Below are 12,249 nucleotides of genomic sequence, written 5' to 3'. Positions count from 1 at the left end.
TACAGAATGGGCTGGGGTGTGCCTGATAGCTGGAATGCTCTGAAGAGCAGGTAGCTCTGCAGCAGTTAATCTTTCTTTTTCATCATCTGCACTTGCCTGGCATGTTTGGACACATGCCCCTGGTTTCTGTGCCATCAGGGAGCTCAGCCGTGGCTCACCTCGACCACATGCCTGCAAAATGGTAGGTCTCCTCCTGTTTGCTCAGTTTGGAAGTACTCAAGGTACCTAAAGAAAGCTTTTAATCTGTCATTTAAAATCTTATTGTGGTTTAATTCGTCAGGACTAATGTTATTTTCATGGTGTGCCAAGAGCACCGCTGGCAGCGGTGAGGCAATTATTTATGTGGGTTATCAGTTCACAGGGCTGATTAAGTAACCTGAAATGTGATGATAATGGCTTCCAGTAATGGCTCCATATCAAAAGGATAATAAATACTATTTGCTGCTCTTTCTTATAAGAAATGGGATATATTTCAGTCCTGCTGAAACAAAAGCAGAACTCCTATTGTCCTTTGGAAGAGTCTCCCACTGGCTCTAATTTCACATCATGTCTACTTCAATATGGTCATTTTGTTGCATAAAGTTATGAATGATAAACTGGATATTATAGATACATCTGGATAACTGATGTTAAACCCCAACCCATTTTCAGAGCACTGGAGTGACCTCTCCATGGTAGTGACTCAGTTTTTAATCCACTGCAAGGTACAGAGAGCCAGCTGTATCCCTTTTGCTGAGCATTATCCACATAGCATCACACCCTAACTTGTAGACATATTTTAGAAAATATTCAAAAATTACTTCCTGCTGTGTTTTACCACGGGAAAGTAGATCCAGATTTTCTTATGATGGGGCTTGGTGACCTGGAGTTGATAAATGAACCAGCCTTGCCACCAGTAATATTTCTCATGATGATTCGCTGTTTTGTCCAGTTATGAAGTTCTGAAGTCCCTGTTCTGACTGAGGGACACTCATCAGCAGAGGTTTTTCTTATCCCTTTAATTACAGCATGAATAACACAGACCCTACTCAGAATTGCCACTGATGTGCAGATTTGAATCACTTGTCAGTGGCTCAACTGTTGCACTACTAGATCATGGTAATTAGGAAAAAAAAAAAAGATTCTGGTTTAATTTAGAGCTACAGGTACAAAGAAATATATTTAAAACTTCCAAGCGTGGTTTGCAAAGGCACTTTGGATGTGAAACCATTCTCAAAATCACCTTACCAATGAAAAACCAAAGTACAGTATCTTCTTCTGGATAGGGAATCTGTAGAGGGAAAGCTGTTCCAAAAGCCTGCAGGAGCTTTCCTGCTCTGAGGAGAGCACTGAGCTGCTGTCAGCTGCTTTGAATGAGAGCCTGGAGGCTCCATGAACATTGCAGCTCATATGTATAATATACCTACATAATACCCACAGATCAAAATACAGTTAAGTAAAAAAAAAAAAAAAAAAAGAGGTGACTCTGTAAGTGCTGTATGAGGTATTCGATCTTCAATTATGTTAAAGAATAAGAGCTGAATGAAGTCACAGTATTGCAAAGCAGGTTATTTATTTATAATAAAAGTATCATTTGCAGAGAGAGTAATATATATTGCCAGTACCTGTAGGCAACAGTCCTTTTACTTTTAGCCTAAAGACCTGTTGTGTAAATTTGAATGAAAAAGAATGCTGTTCCCATTACTTGTAAAGATAAATTCCCCCTTGTTAATAGTTTTCCATACATCTGCCCATTGGATCAGCAGCTTGGATTCCAGTCCTTGCTTCTTAGTGCTCAGCTTCAGTGAATGCCTGATGAATTGGGGCTGACAGTGATCCAAGGAGAACACAGGGCTGGGATGTGAAACTGGTACAAAGAACTCAAAGATGAAGACAGAAACCTCTGAAACCACTGTACAAACTATTAATTCATATCAGAGAGCAAAACCTCGGCGATGAAGATCTGTTTGACGATGTTTTAGCTAAAAGACATGCTACTTCACAGGTCTAGTGTAAGGGTATTAAGATAACTTCATAATTTTCTCTCAAATACACTTTTCCTGGCAAATACTGGAACTTATTTTTATTGAGCTTTCAGGAAACGTTGAAGGTTTAATGTTAAGGTTCTTGGTTCGTATTTTGGTATGCAATTCAACACTCAAATCAATGGAAGGTTATCAGAATCTAAGCCTACATGCAGTGATGAACATGGACTCAGGAGCATGAATGTTACATACTGAATGACTAAAAATATTAATAATTATTGCCTTATATGGATTTCTCCTTTCAGTATGTAGGAATTGAAACTTGTCTAAGAAATTATATGGTTGGACAAGATATGATGGACAAATGTGCTATCAAAAGCAAGAAGAAATCCCCAAAGAAGGAACACAGACACTTCACACTCTGAATCCTTAAATGAATGAAGATGTCCTTGGAGGAGCAGCTTCAGGCATCCACCTGGAAAATTCAGGCCCATGTTCACCTCCAGCCTCCATCTTCCTACTCCACTGCCTGAGGCTGGTTTGGTTGGTTGATCATATCAGGGATTGCTGCCAGAGTGGCACTGGGGCTGCATTTACACAGTGTGTCACAACCAGTCAATGCAGCATGACTGCACTATAGGTTTAAAATATCCCATAATTTAATGTTACGCTGGGAAGCTACAAAAGAGGTCTCATTTCACTTCCTCTGCATGATCTGCCAGAGAGGCACAGACCATGTAAGCATGTGGAGGAAAATGAAGTGCACGCTGTCTGTGTTATGTAGCTGTGTGTAAGAACAAGTCAGATAAACCCTTGTGAATACTACCAACACTTATGGTGACATAACTGAATTTTATTCAGGTGACTTAATCTATGAATACTGGGAAGCTGCAGATGACTGACAGAGGAGGCTCCGTTTAGAGACCAGGGAACCAGGAAGGGAACAGGTCTGGGGCCTCCTTCCAACTGCACAAAGCATTATGTCAGTGCAGCTCCACTGATACCCATCCCCTGAGCTACTCCCAACTGACAGCTGCCCAAACAACTCCTGACAGGGGATCCTGAGCCTTTATCCTCCAGTTACCACTAGTTACGTTCTGCTTAAACAAAAACATCACCACACAATCTCTGGGCTCAGCGCTGACTGTCCACCCCAGCGTCTCCCATCTCCTTTCCTCACCCTGTGTATCCACTCTGCTCCCAGTCTCGCTTCTGTAACTCCGTGAATCATCTGTAGCCTCAGGGAAGGGCACCTGATTTCATTGCTTAACTGCTGTTAACAAGTTGCTGCACAAATCACCTGGCATGGCAGGATGAGGCTGCCAACAACTTTCTACTAGAGCTACAACTTTCTACTAGAGCAGGTTTGCAATGCCAGCATTCTTATGAAAATCCTATTTCATTTATTATGGGGTTATTTCAAGTGTATTGCAGTGCTGTCTAAAATGCCACCTTCAGTACTGCTCTACCACCACTTTTTGAGTTCTAGTCATGATTTACTCTGGGGAACCCAAAGATAGCTTTTAGGAAGTTTCTTTCCTCGATCCTTTTACAGCAAACCAGCTTCTCTGTGTTATTTTCCAGCTCAGTTTAAAATTATTTGGTTTATTTGGATTTTCTTCTCTTTAATACTGAGTTATTTCATGCCAACTATGCTAGAGCAGCAGTCTTTCAGAATAAGCCTTCATCTATCCAGGTATTAGAGCCAAGCTGGAAAAGGGCAAATCAAGACACCTTTATTAAGAGCATCCTCAAAAACAGGTCCTATTCAGTTGCTGGTGTCCTTGCTAAGTCTGTGGGTTGATGTGATTTTAACGTGTACTTGATCTCCCATGGCAGCTTCTACTCCACTGTCTGTAACACCTCAGAGCCCTCAGAGAGAGTTTTAGCAGCTCTCATCCTGATGTTCTCCCATCACCGCAACCCTCAGAGAGGGGATGGAGACATCAAATGGCCAATTCAGATGGATCACAGTGTCTGCCTTCCTTCCCTCCTTGTCCGGGGGTCTGTGGGGCGCTGCCTGTGAGTGACCGCACAGGGGAACAGAGTCCTGCTCTTCCACAGCCCATTCCATCTCACTCCCAGTAAACTTGTTTGACCTTAAATTACCTTCCCAAACCCTACCTGCCTCAGTTCTAGAAGATACAGACATGGCAGCGTCATAAAGGAAGATAAATCATCTTTGCAAAGTGGCCTAGCTGAGGCTGAATACCAGCGTGGCACATCTGGAGTGAAGAATACCGAAGTGGAAATGAACGGCTCTGCCAGCCTGCATGTAATTTACTGCTAGGAAAATAGGGAATAGACTCAGACATCCTCTTTCACCATGAACAGATCCGTACTGGACTGTGGCACCCTATGTTTTATGGGAGCAGGAGACTTGTCCTGGTATAAATCACCAAAGCCAGATGGCTGCCACTGCCCAGAAACAGCTGCCCACTGAAGGACAACTGTTTCAAAGACAGCCTTTATCAACCTCAGACTCATTTACTTCGGGGTCCTGCTTTGTTTTATTCTCTGTGACAGGTCTGGCTTGTAAAATCATTCTGCCTGTTTATCTGTACTTAAGTAAAATACACGTGGACATCAACCCCCAAGGACCCAGAGCTGCAAATGCACATCAATAACTTACTGAGTAAACAGCAGGGAGGAAGAAGAAGTACTTACAATACTGACATAAGAGCAAATCGGTAGAAACAGCCCATGACTAACCTGAGGATGAAAATGAGGGAAGACTATTTAACTATCAGCTGAAGAAGGCAACGGAGTAGCTTTCCAGGAGCAGGGAAGGCAGGTGAAAACTGGGAAAGCTTTAATTAAGGTTTGGCCATTTTATGAGAGGAGCGATGGGCCTTACGCCTGTCACACCGCAGGGCTGGGATCAGTGACCCCAGAGGTCCCTTCTGGCCCAACGTTTGTACGTGACTGAGGTTCCTCAGAAGGGTAAATGTTTATAGGATGAGCCTGGAGCCTGCGTCAGCACCGCTGGCTGCATTCCACGGGTGTTCCATCCAACCCCCCCAACGCCATAAACATTGAGGCACAACCTCCCAGGAAAAATGCACAGACACACTCACACACCACAGATACACACAAAACTTGGTATTTTGTGCATGACAGTTTGAATATGAAAACAAGTTACTAGTTCTATGCATTTTAACGTATATTGTAAATGAGCTGCATTTCTGCTGTGAATTATACACACATTTATGCACACATGCTGACGAGAAAGCCAAATAACTTTCACTGTGCTCTAACATGAATTAGATTAATATTCTTGTTAAAAGAAGCTGAAGGAATGTGTTGAACACAGATGACTCCTTCAGATGTCCATATGGCATTTAGGAACTTTCAAGTGTATTTACTGAGTATGATTTGGCCACTGTGCCCCCACAACTTTCAACAGGGATTACGAACCGGAGCAGGAAGGATATGGGTTGTCACAGTCCAAGTCACCAAGAAGAGGAACAGGATTTAGCCCTGAGGCAGCTTATGGTCTGCAGGTGACTTCAGTCCTACATGGCTTGGGTCTCTTGACAGTGTTACCTGTAGCATATATTGATTAAACAGACCTGAATGCATAGAATTGAACAACCAGAAATCAGAAAATTCCCAAACTAAGTCTTAACTGGGAATCTGAATGACAGCACACATTGCTGATACAAAGAACTTCATCCTCCAGTTCTGACAATCTTCAGGACACTGTGTACCCACCTGCACTTCAGTGCCTGAGAAAAGGCTCCCTCTCCTCTATAGACTGTTTCACTCTGAACATTTTCTCAGTCACACCAGAAAACACCCTTCAGTGAGATAATAATGACAAAGATACTGTGGATCTTGCTGAAGCCTTGCTGAGGATGGAGTTGGTTTCCATCAGGACAGTCAAGTTTTCTTTGAAACCGTGTAAGATGCAACATTTAGATATAATGCAATATATTTATTCCTAATTTCATCATAACATAAAGGCTGCACCTACAGAAAAAGCAATTGAGTAACATGAGTAACAGAGTAAAATTAATCATGTTAATAATTAACTTTTAAGAGAACGAGATCAATGCTTCCATAAAATAGAGCAAGACACCCTGGCTCTGTAGTTATTCATCATCAGTCATAGCAGCTCAAAATGGATATAAAACACCCTCACAACACAACTTTCCCTTCTGTCTTTGTGTCAAGGTAACACTGACTCAACGTCAAGGAGAATCAGCCTCAAAATCTTCTAGGGTTGATGATTAAGGGTAGAAGGGGATTTCCCCAACTTCGTTATTTCTAAATGCAAAGATCTGTTCACTTGTTTATTTTATTTGCATTTGCATCTGATCTTTCAATCAGTGGCCATGCTAATGAGACAGCTCTGAGAGCCTGCAAGTGAGAAATCCATTTACCAGACCTCTTTCTTACTTAGCTTAAAGACTTCTTTAAAAAACACTACATGTGCGTTTCTAAAAGGACTAGCTTGGATAGAGCCCTCTTGGCCTGGGTGTTTCCCGTAGGAGAAGAATTCTGACTCTTGCTGTGGGAGAAACTCCTACTTGTCCTGCCCCAAGGGCGAAAGACACTGCCAGGGGATTACAGCAATAAACCCCCAGGTCCCTGTCAACTCCAACCATCCCCATGACTTATTAGTCCCTCAGGACTCCAGAGACTCCAGGGAGACTGAGAAGCTGGCAGAGCACACGGCATTACTCTGCAGCCCCTGGGAAGGCAGGCTGGGCACAGTCCAGCTGCTGCTGGGTGGGCACAGAACAGAGGGAAACAGGTTTCATGCCCAAAATCCATCAGGGCACAGGCTGAGCTCCCAGCACAGCCCCAGGCAATCCAAACAAAAAAAGGGAGGAAACACTCTGAGCTGTTCTCACTGTGGTGGAGCGGGTGGGCCTGACCACTGCCTCATTATCATGGCAGTCCATGAGGAAAAACACCTTTTCTACCCTCATGGGACCTCACTGCCACCTGCTCTCCTCCACTTTGTGCCTGGGCACTCAGTTACCCACTGGCAGTCTTTGCATCACACCTTTCACGGCACTCTGACGACGGCAATGCCTGACATTTTCTACAAGGATATTTTTTCGTACATTTTTTTTCATTTTCTCTACTCTTTGCAAACTATTCATTCCATTCATTCCCATCACAACCCATTCCTGAAGACAAAAACTACGTTAATTTTGTTTTAAAGGGTTAAGTTGACCCTTTATCTGAGTAGACATCTACCATGCCCACATCATATATGGCAGCAAGGTCAGGCTTAATATTTGGGAACTAAAGGCAAATCAGACTGAACACAAGCAAATTAAATCTCTCTGCACACACACACACAGAAAAAAGGCAACCATGTAAGTAGAATCTCAGGTAGGATCTGTGTCCCTGCTGCCATTCAGCCTCAGTGTGAGTAGGATTTTTTCACTTCTCCCAAGGATTTGTAAATTCTCCCACCCTGTCTTAAATGAACAGGAAGAAGCAGCACACATAACAACTGAAGGAAACTCTGAGCAAAACTATCTGTAACCACTTAAGATTCAAATATGCCAGAAGTTCCTAAGTCATCTGATCCTAATTTCTGAAGAATTTAAATAGGACTTGTGCTGTGCTATATGCCAGAAACTATAAATACAGTGCTTTCTCTTATCAATCTCTCCTCTCACTTGAGGCAGCTTGATAGCATTAACTCAATATCAGCTCTGTTCCTCCTGCCTTCCATGGAACCTGTGAGACTTCTCCGTGATTTATGCCCAAAGCCAGAGGTGAAACTGCTGGATTAGAAGATCACACTGCACGGGAACGAGGAGCCAGCCCACACAGGCTTCACATGAAGAAATTACAGAAAAAGGCAAACACGGGAGAGAACTCGGAGCAGGGCTAAATTAGCGAATGGCAAAGCTCACTGGGAGGGAAGGCCGCGTGCCGGACGCGTTTACAGCGCTCACGCCAGCGGGTCAGGAGCTCCACTGATGTGCTCCTGTGGAGGCAGCAGCTGGGACTCCCCTGCCACACGGCCAGCATTAGCCTGAAGACAGGAATTTCAGATAATGTAGCAAGGAAAGAGAACCTAGAGCTATAAAAGCAGTCTGAAGGGCAAAACAGGTGACTGCTGGAGCTGGCGATTTGTCTTTAGGGAAAGTTGCACAGTTCTGAGTTGGAATTCAGAAATGAATTCAGAGATTTTCCTTCAAAACTAAAATCCAGAAGTCCACTGATTTAGGAAATTTAAATATTCTGGAATCCACAGAGCACTCTGCATGCCATGAAGGTACAGGTGGTTAACTGTGACGTCAGGTACCACACGGATCAGCAGGGGGTGGGTACGCAGAGGAAAGATGAGTCAGCAAACCACACTTAAGAGTTGATCAGACCCTCAAGCTCCCTTAAGACACAGGATGCCCCTAAATACAGTTTAATAGTAACAGGATTAAAAATTAATTACTTTTCAGTCATACCAACAAAAAAGGGGGATATTTTGGTTTTAAGAATGTCAGTATTTTCTCCCTATTTTAAGAACAGAATTTCAGCTAAAAACGTGTTACAGAATTCCAGTTCTACTGAATGGTGAACTACTCAAATTTGGGTTTTGACAGGGATACTAAGTAGAAAGAATTAACTTTTCTCTTCTCAGATAAAATTCACAAAATTCAATATAAACAAGTGGTGTATTATCCAACAATTAGCCAGATAAAATAAGTTGCAATGGAGCATTATATTATGACATTATGAAAAAATCACAAGCAAATATTTTTAGCTATAGGAAACTGCACCTATACTATCTTTGGGCTAGAACAGATCTTTGGGCTTCAGATGTCGAACCAAAACACAGTATTTTTTTCACTCACAAAAAATGTTAAAATAAATTAATGTTCATAGCCTCGACTATTCTTTAGTTTCCTTTCAGCTTACTTAACCCTTCTGGAAACCTTTTATAGTTTAGGTCGTTTTTCATATAAAAATAATTTCAAAGAAAGACGTTACATTTGATCCTTTGATAACACCAAAGCAAAGCATTGTGTTTTTACCTGCAGGAGAGACTGACACCTGACAAAAATTCACTAAGGCAGACTCATACATTAAAAACCCCACAACTACTGTCACAAAGACTTTGGCTTTCAGTAATTGCTGTGACCAGAGGAACAGCTGACATGACAATCTAGTTGTCAAGACTTCCAGCCCAAACTCTACACATCAGAGATTTTTAAATACATCTAAGTCAAACAGGCCAAGATTTACTAGATCCACTAATCTGCTGCTTTTTGGAACATATCCCTCTGTCATTTATTTATTTAAGACCACTGTCACTCTCTCCAGACCCAGTCTACTAAGGTATTCATGAGAACATCTCTGTGATTCTGCTACTTAATGAGCCTTGTCTATTAATTTACTGAAAATTCTCAGTCAATTCCTTTCTTGTTTGTTTACTTAAAGGCAAAACTTACAAGTTAACCTCTCTTTTCCATTTCATTTGATATTTCTTTATCATAAAACACTCCGACCAAAATCCTATTTGCCATGCCAAGTGTAATTCAGAAATTATGTGACCTGGAAAACCCAGATGAAGAAATTCAGAGACATTTCACTCTGCTTGGCTAAAAAAAAAAAAAAAAGACAATGGGTTCACAGAAATATAACTCAGACCCAGAAATGTTTGGATCCCCACAGGGCAGGAAAAAAGAGCTAAGCATTGGGAATATTTTCCAAGTCCAATATGGTAGCAGGAAGCCCCGCTGCTGTCAATTCTGCATCCCCATCTGGTGTCCTGTAATGGTTTTAATGAAAGCTCTTACACATGGTTCTTAAAATAACCCATCTGTCTACTGGGGTGAATTAAAAGATGTAAACGCAGTGTAATATGCCAAAGAATATAAGAGTCTCAATATAAGATCCGACTGTGTCAACCAGCAACAGGTTCCAGCTGGGGTAGCCTCATGGAACAAAGACAGCCCTTGGCTGGAGCTGAGGATGCGCTTCTGAAGTCCCAAGGCAGGCTCCCAGGGAGAAATAACGCTCCAGACCTGGAGCAGATGTGCAGAACCCGGCATAGCACGCTCGCTGCCCACGTGGGCAGCGCCGCCCGCAGCAGCATCTGTTTGGGATGGCTGGCACGGGGGATGGACTGCACGCTCCCAGGTAATGCCTGAGCACAGCTCAGCCTTTGACCTGCCTCTGCCCTCTCTGCTCTTGCTGCCCACAGCTTGGATTAGCTCATGTGCTGTTTTACACAACCAGGGACAGAGAGGCAGCAGCTCAGCTCTGAACTCTGCAGCTGAGGCTGGATTTCCACAAGCGCTCCACTACAACACTAATGGTCAGGGCTGTGAGGTCCACAGAAACACAGCAGTACTCCTCTTCCACATAACTTAACAATCTCTTCCCACTAAATTAGATAAAGAGTTGTGAATGAGTTAAATCTACAGATTAATGCTGATTGCTCTGGGGTCCACAAGGAGTATTTATCACAGAACAGCACAGGTTGTCAGGAAAGGAGGGTAAAGACAGACATTCCTCGTGACCGATCACCTGTAGTCCCAGTGATTGTTCCTCTCCTAATCAGACCACCTAGACCACCACATGCTGACATGCACATTCTCCAAGACTTCTGTTTCACGGGAAAAACCTGGGATTATCCCAACGTTCAGAGCCTCCAGCTCCCTGTAAAGATGAGGTGCACTCTCCGCATCATATGAGCTTACAGTGATCACACTATGCGCAAACTCGCGTGAGAAGTGGGCTAGATAACACCCCACCCTTTTGGGTTGGTTGGTTTGTTTGTTTCTGGGAGAAAACCCTTTCTTTTCATTCTGTTTTCTTAGAGTGTTTATCACAGAAAATTCCTGATCCGTGACTAAAGCTCGCGGGTGTTAACACAACACAAACGATGTAACATCCCCCAGACCTGAATTAATTCACAGACTTACCAGAGGCTGTCTTGCAATGATTTTCTCTTGAAGGTTGATCAAGATGACAGAACTCTTGGAGATGATAACTGCTATCTTTCCATTCCAGCCTTGATGGTCTGATAAAGACTATAGAACTGCAACCATCAAATTTCTCATCCCTGAATTCCCCCTGAGCATTCTCCTGAGATCACCTGGAACAGATAAACAGAGATGTGAAGAGGATGCAATGGAACTGTTCCAGAACTTATATTGATATTATTTGGCTTTAAGTTTATGCTAATATCAATTAAGCAAGGTTTATTAATACTTGCTGTCATTTCTTAGAGTTGCCTTACAAAGCAATCTATAATAGAACTTTGCACTTTGCACTTATGAAGAAAACAAATTACTTTCCACACTCGTGCCCTTTACAGTGTGGCAAGAGAGGCAGCCTTTACAGGGGGATTATCAGGAAAACTGGAGAATCGAGGAAAACGTTGCATGTTCCTGTTCATAGGAAGGGCCATCTCCCACAGACTCGTCACATTATCCTCAAAAACACTGATCAGAAATTCCACGGAGTCTCAGCTGTGTATTTTCAACCAGCCCTCCTAAATCCACATGGGGTAGCTACAGAAGGGGCTTGTAACCAAGCTGTACAGCAGCAAAGTTCAAGAGCCACTGCTAACTTTTTCCTTTTGCTTGTCCACAGAAAGTGTGCCAAACTATCCCAATTTATCATCATTCCAAAAAGTACTTCTCTGCCTAAAACTGCAGGACCAGCATCCTTACAACATTATTCTTGGAATGCTGTTATCGTCAAACCCTGCTATCAAACAGCTTCTGCCTCCCCCTTCTTCAGACATCCCAATTTACCTTCTTTTAAGTTTCCCAAAGAACTATTTTGATCCCGGGCCTCGGGTTCGATTCCCGGTCAGGGCCACTCCCGGGCAGATGGAGCTCGTTAGCCCTTAAAAAGGCAACCCATCTACGTCCTAAGGACCTCGCTGCCACCGTCCAAGCTCGCTTGGCCCCGGCAGATGAACCTTAGGATTAAAGGGTGGGCTCAGTTCCGCGCACACTGTGTCTCACCTAAAAAATCCAATGTGCAGGCTGGAAGGTGTAAAGACCTTCCCTGGATCTTCGCTTGCGAAGACTGGCCATTATTTTATTTTGATCCAATGGGGTCTGTGAGGAATGATACAGTATCAGAGCAGTAGAGATAATTCACAGAATTACAGAATGGTTTGGGTTGGAGGGGATGTCAAAGACCATCCAGTTCCAAGCCCCCTGCCACAGGCAGAGACACCTTTCTCTAGACCAGGGTGCTCAAAGCCCCCTCCAACCTGGCCTTGAGAGCAGGTTAAGAACCCATCCCACATTGATCTTACTGGAAGTTTTCTTTTGAAGAATGGTTATTGTTT

At 43.1% G+C, this 12,249-nt stretch overlaps 1 long non-coding RNA gene across 1 annotated transcript in view; it reads right to left on the bottom strand.

Annotated features, from left to right (window-relative positions):
• Positions 1 to 11,026, bottom strand: part of LOC126640354 (uncharacterized) — a 136,608-nt gene extending 125,582 nt beyond the window's left edge. Inside the window, exon 1 of the long non-coding RNA XR_007629009.1 lies at positions 10,865 to 11,026. This is a non-coding gene — a long non-coding RNA (uncharacterized LOC126640354). The remainder of the gene's footprint in view (positions 1 to 10,864) is intronic.
• Positions 11,027 to 12,249: the final 1,223 nt, after the last annotated feature.

Source organism: Myiozetetes cayanensis, unplaced genomic scaffold (assembly GCF_022539395.1).
Source record: "Myiozetetes cayanensis isolate MyiCay16 unplaced genomic scaffold, myiCay2020 scf2-11, whole genome shotgun sequence".
Classification (NCBI taxonomy): domain Eukaryota; kingdom Metazoa; phylum Chordata; class Aves; order Passeriformes; family Tyrannidae; genus Myiozetetes; species Myiozetetes cayanensis.
The sequence above is the reverse complement of the archived record's forward strand: the minus strand, read 5'-3'. Positions and strand labels throughout refer to the sequence as shown.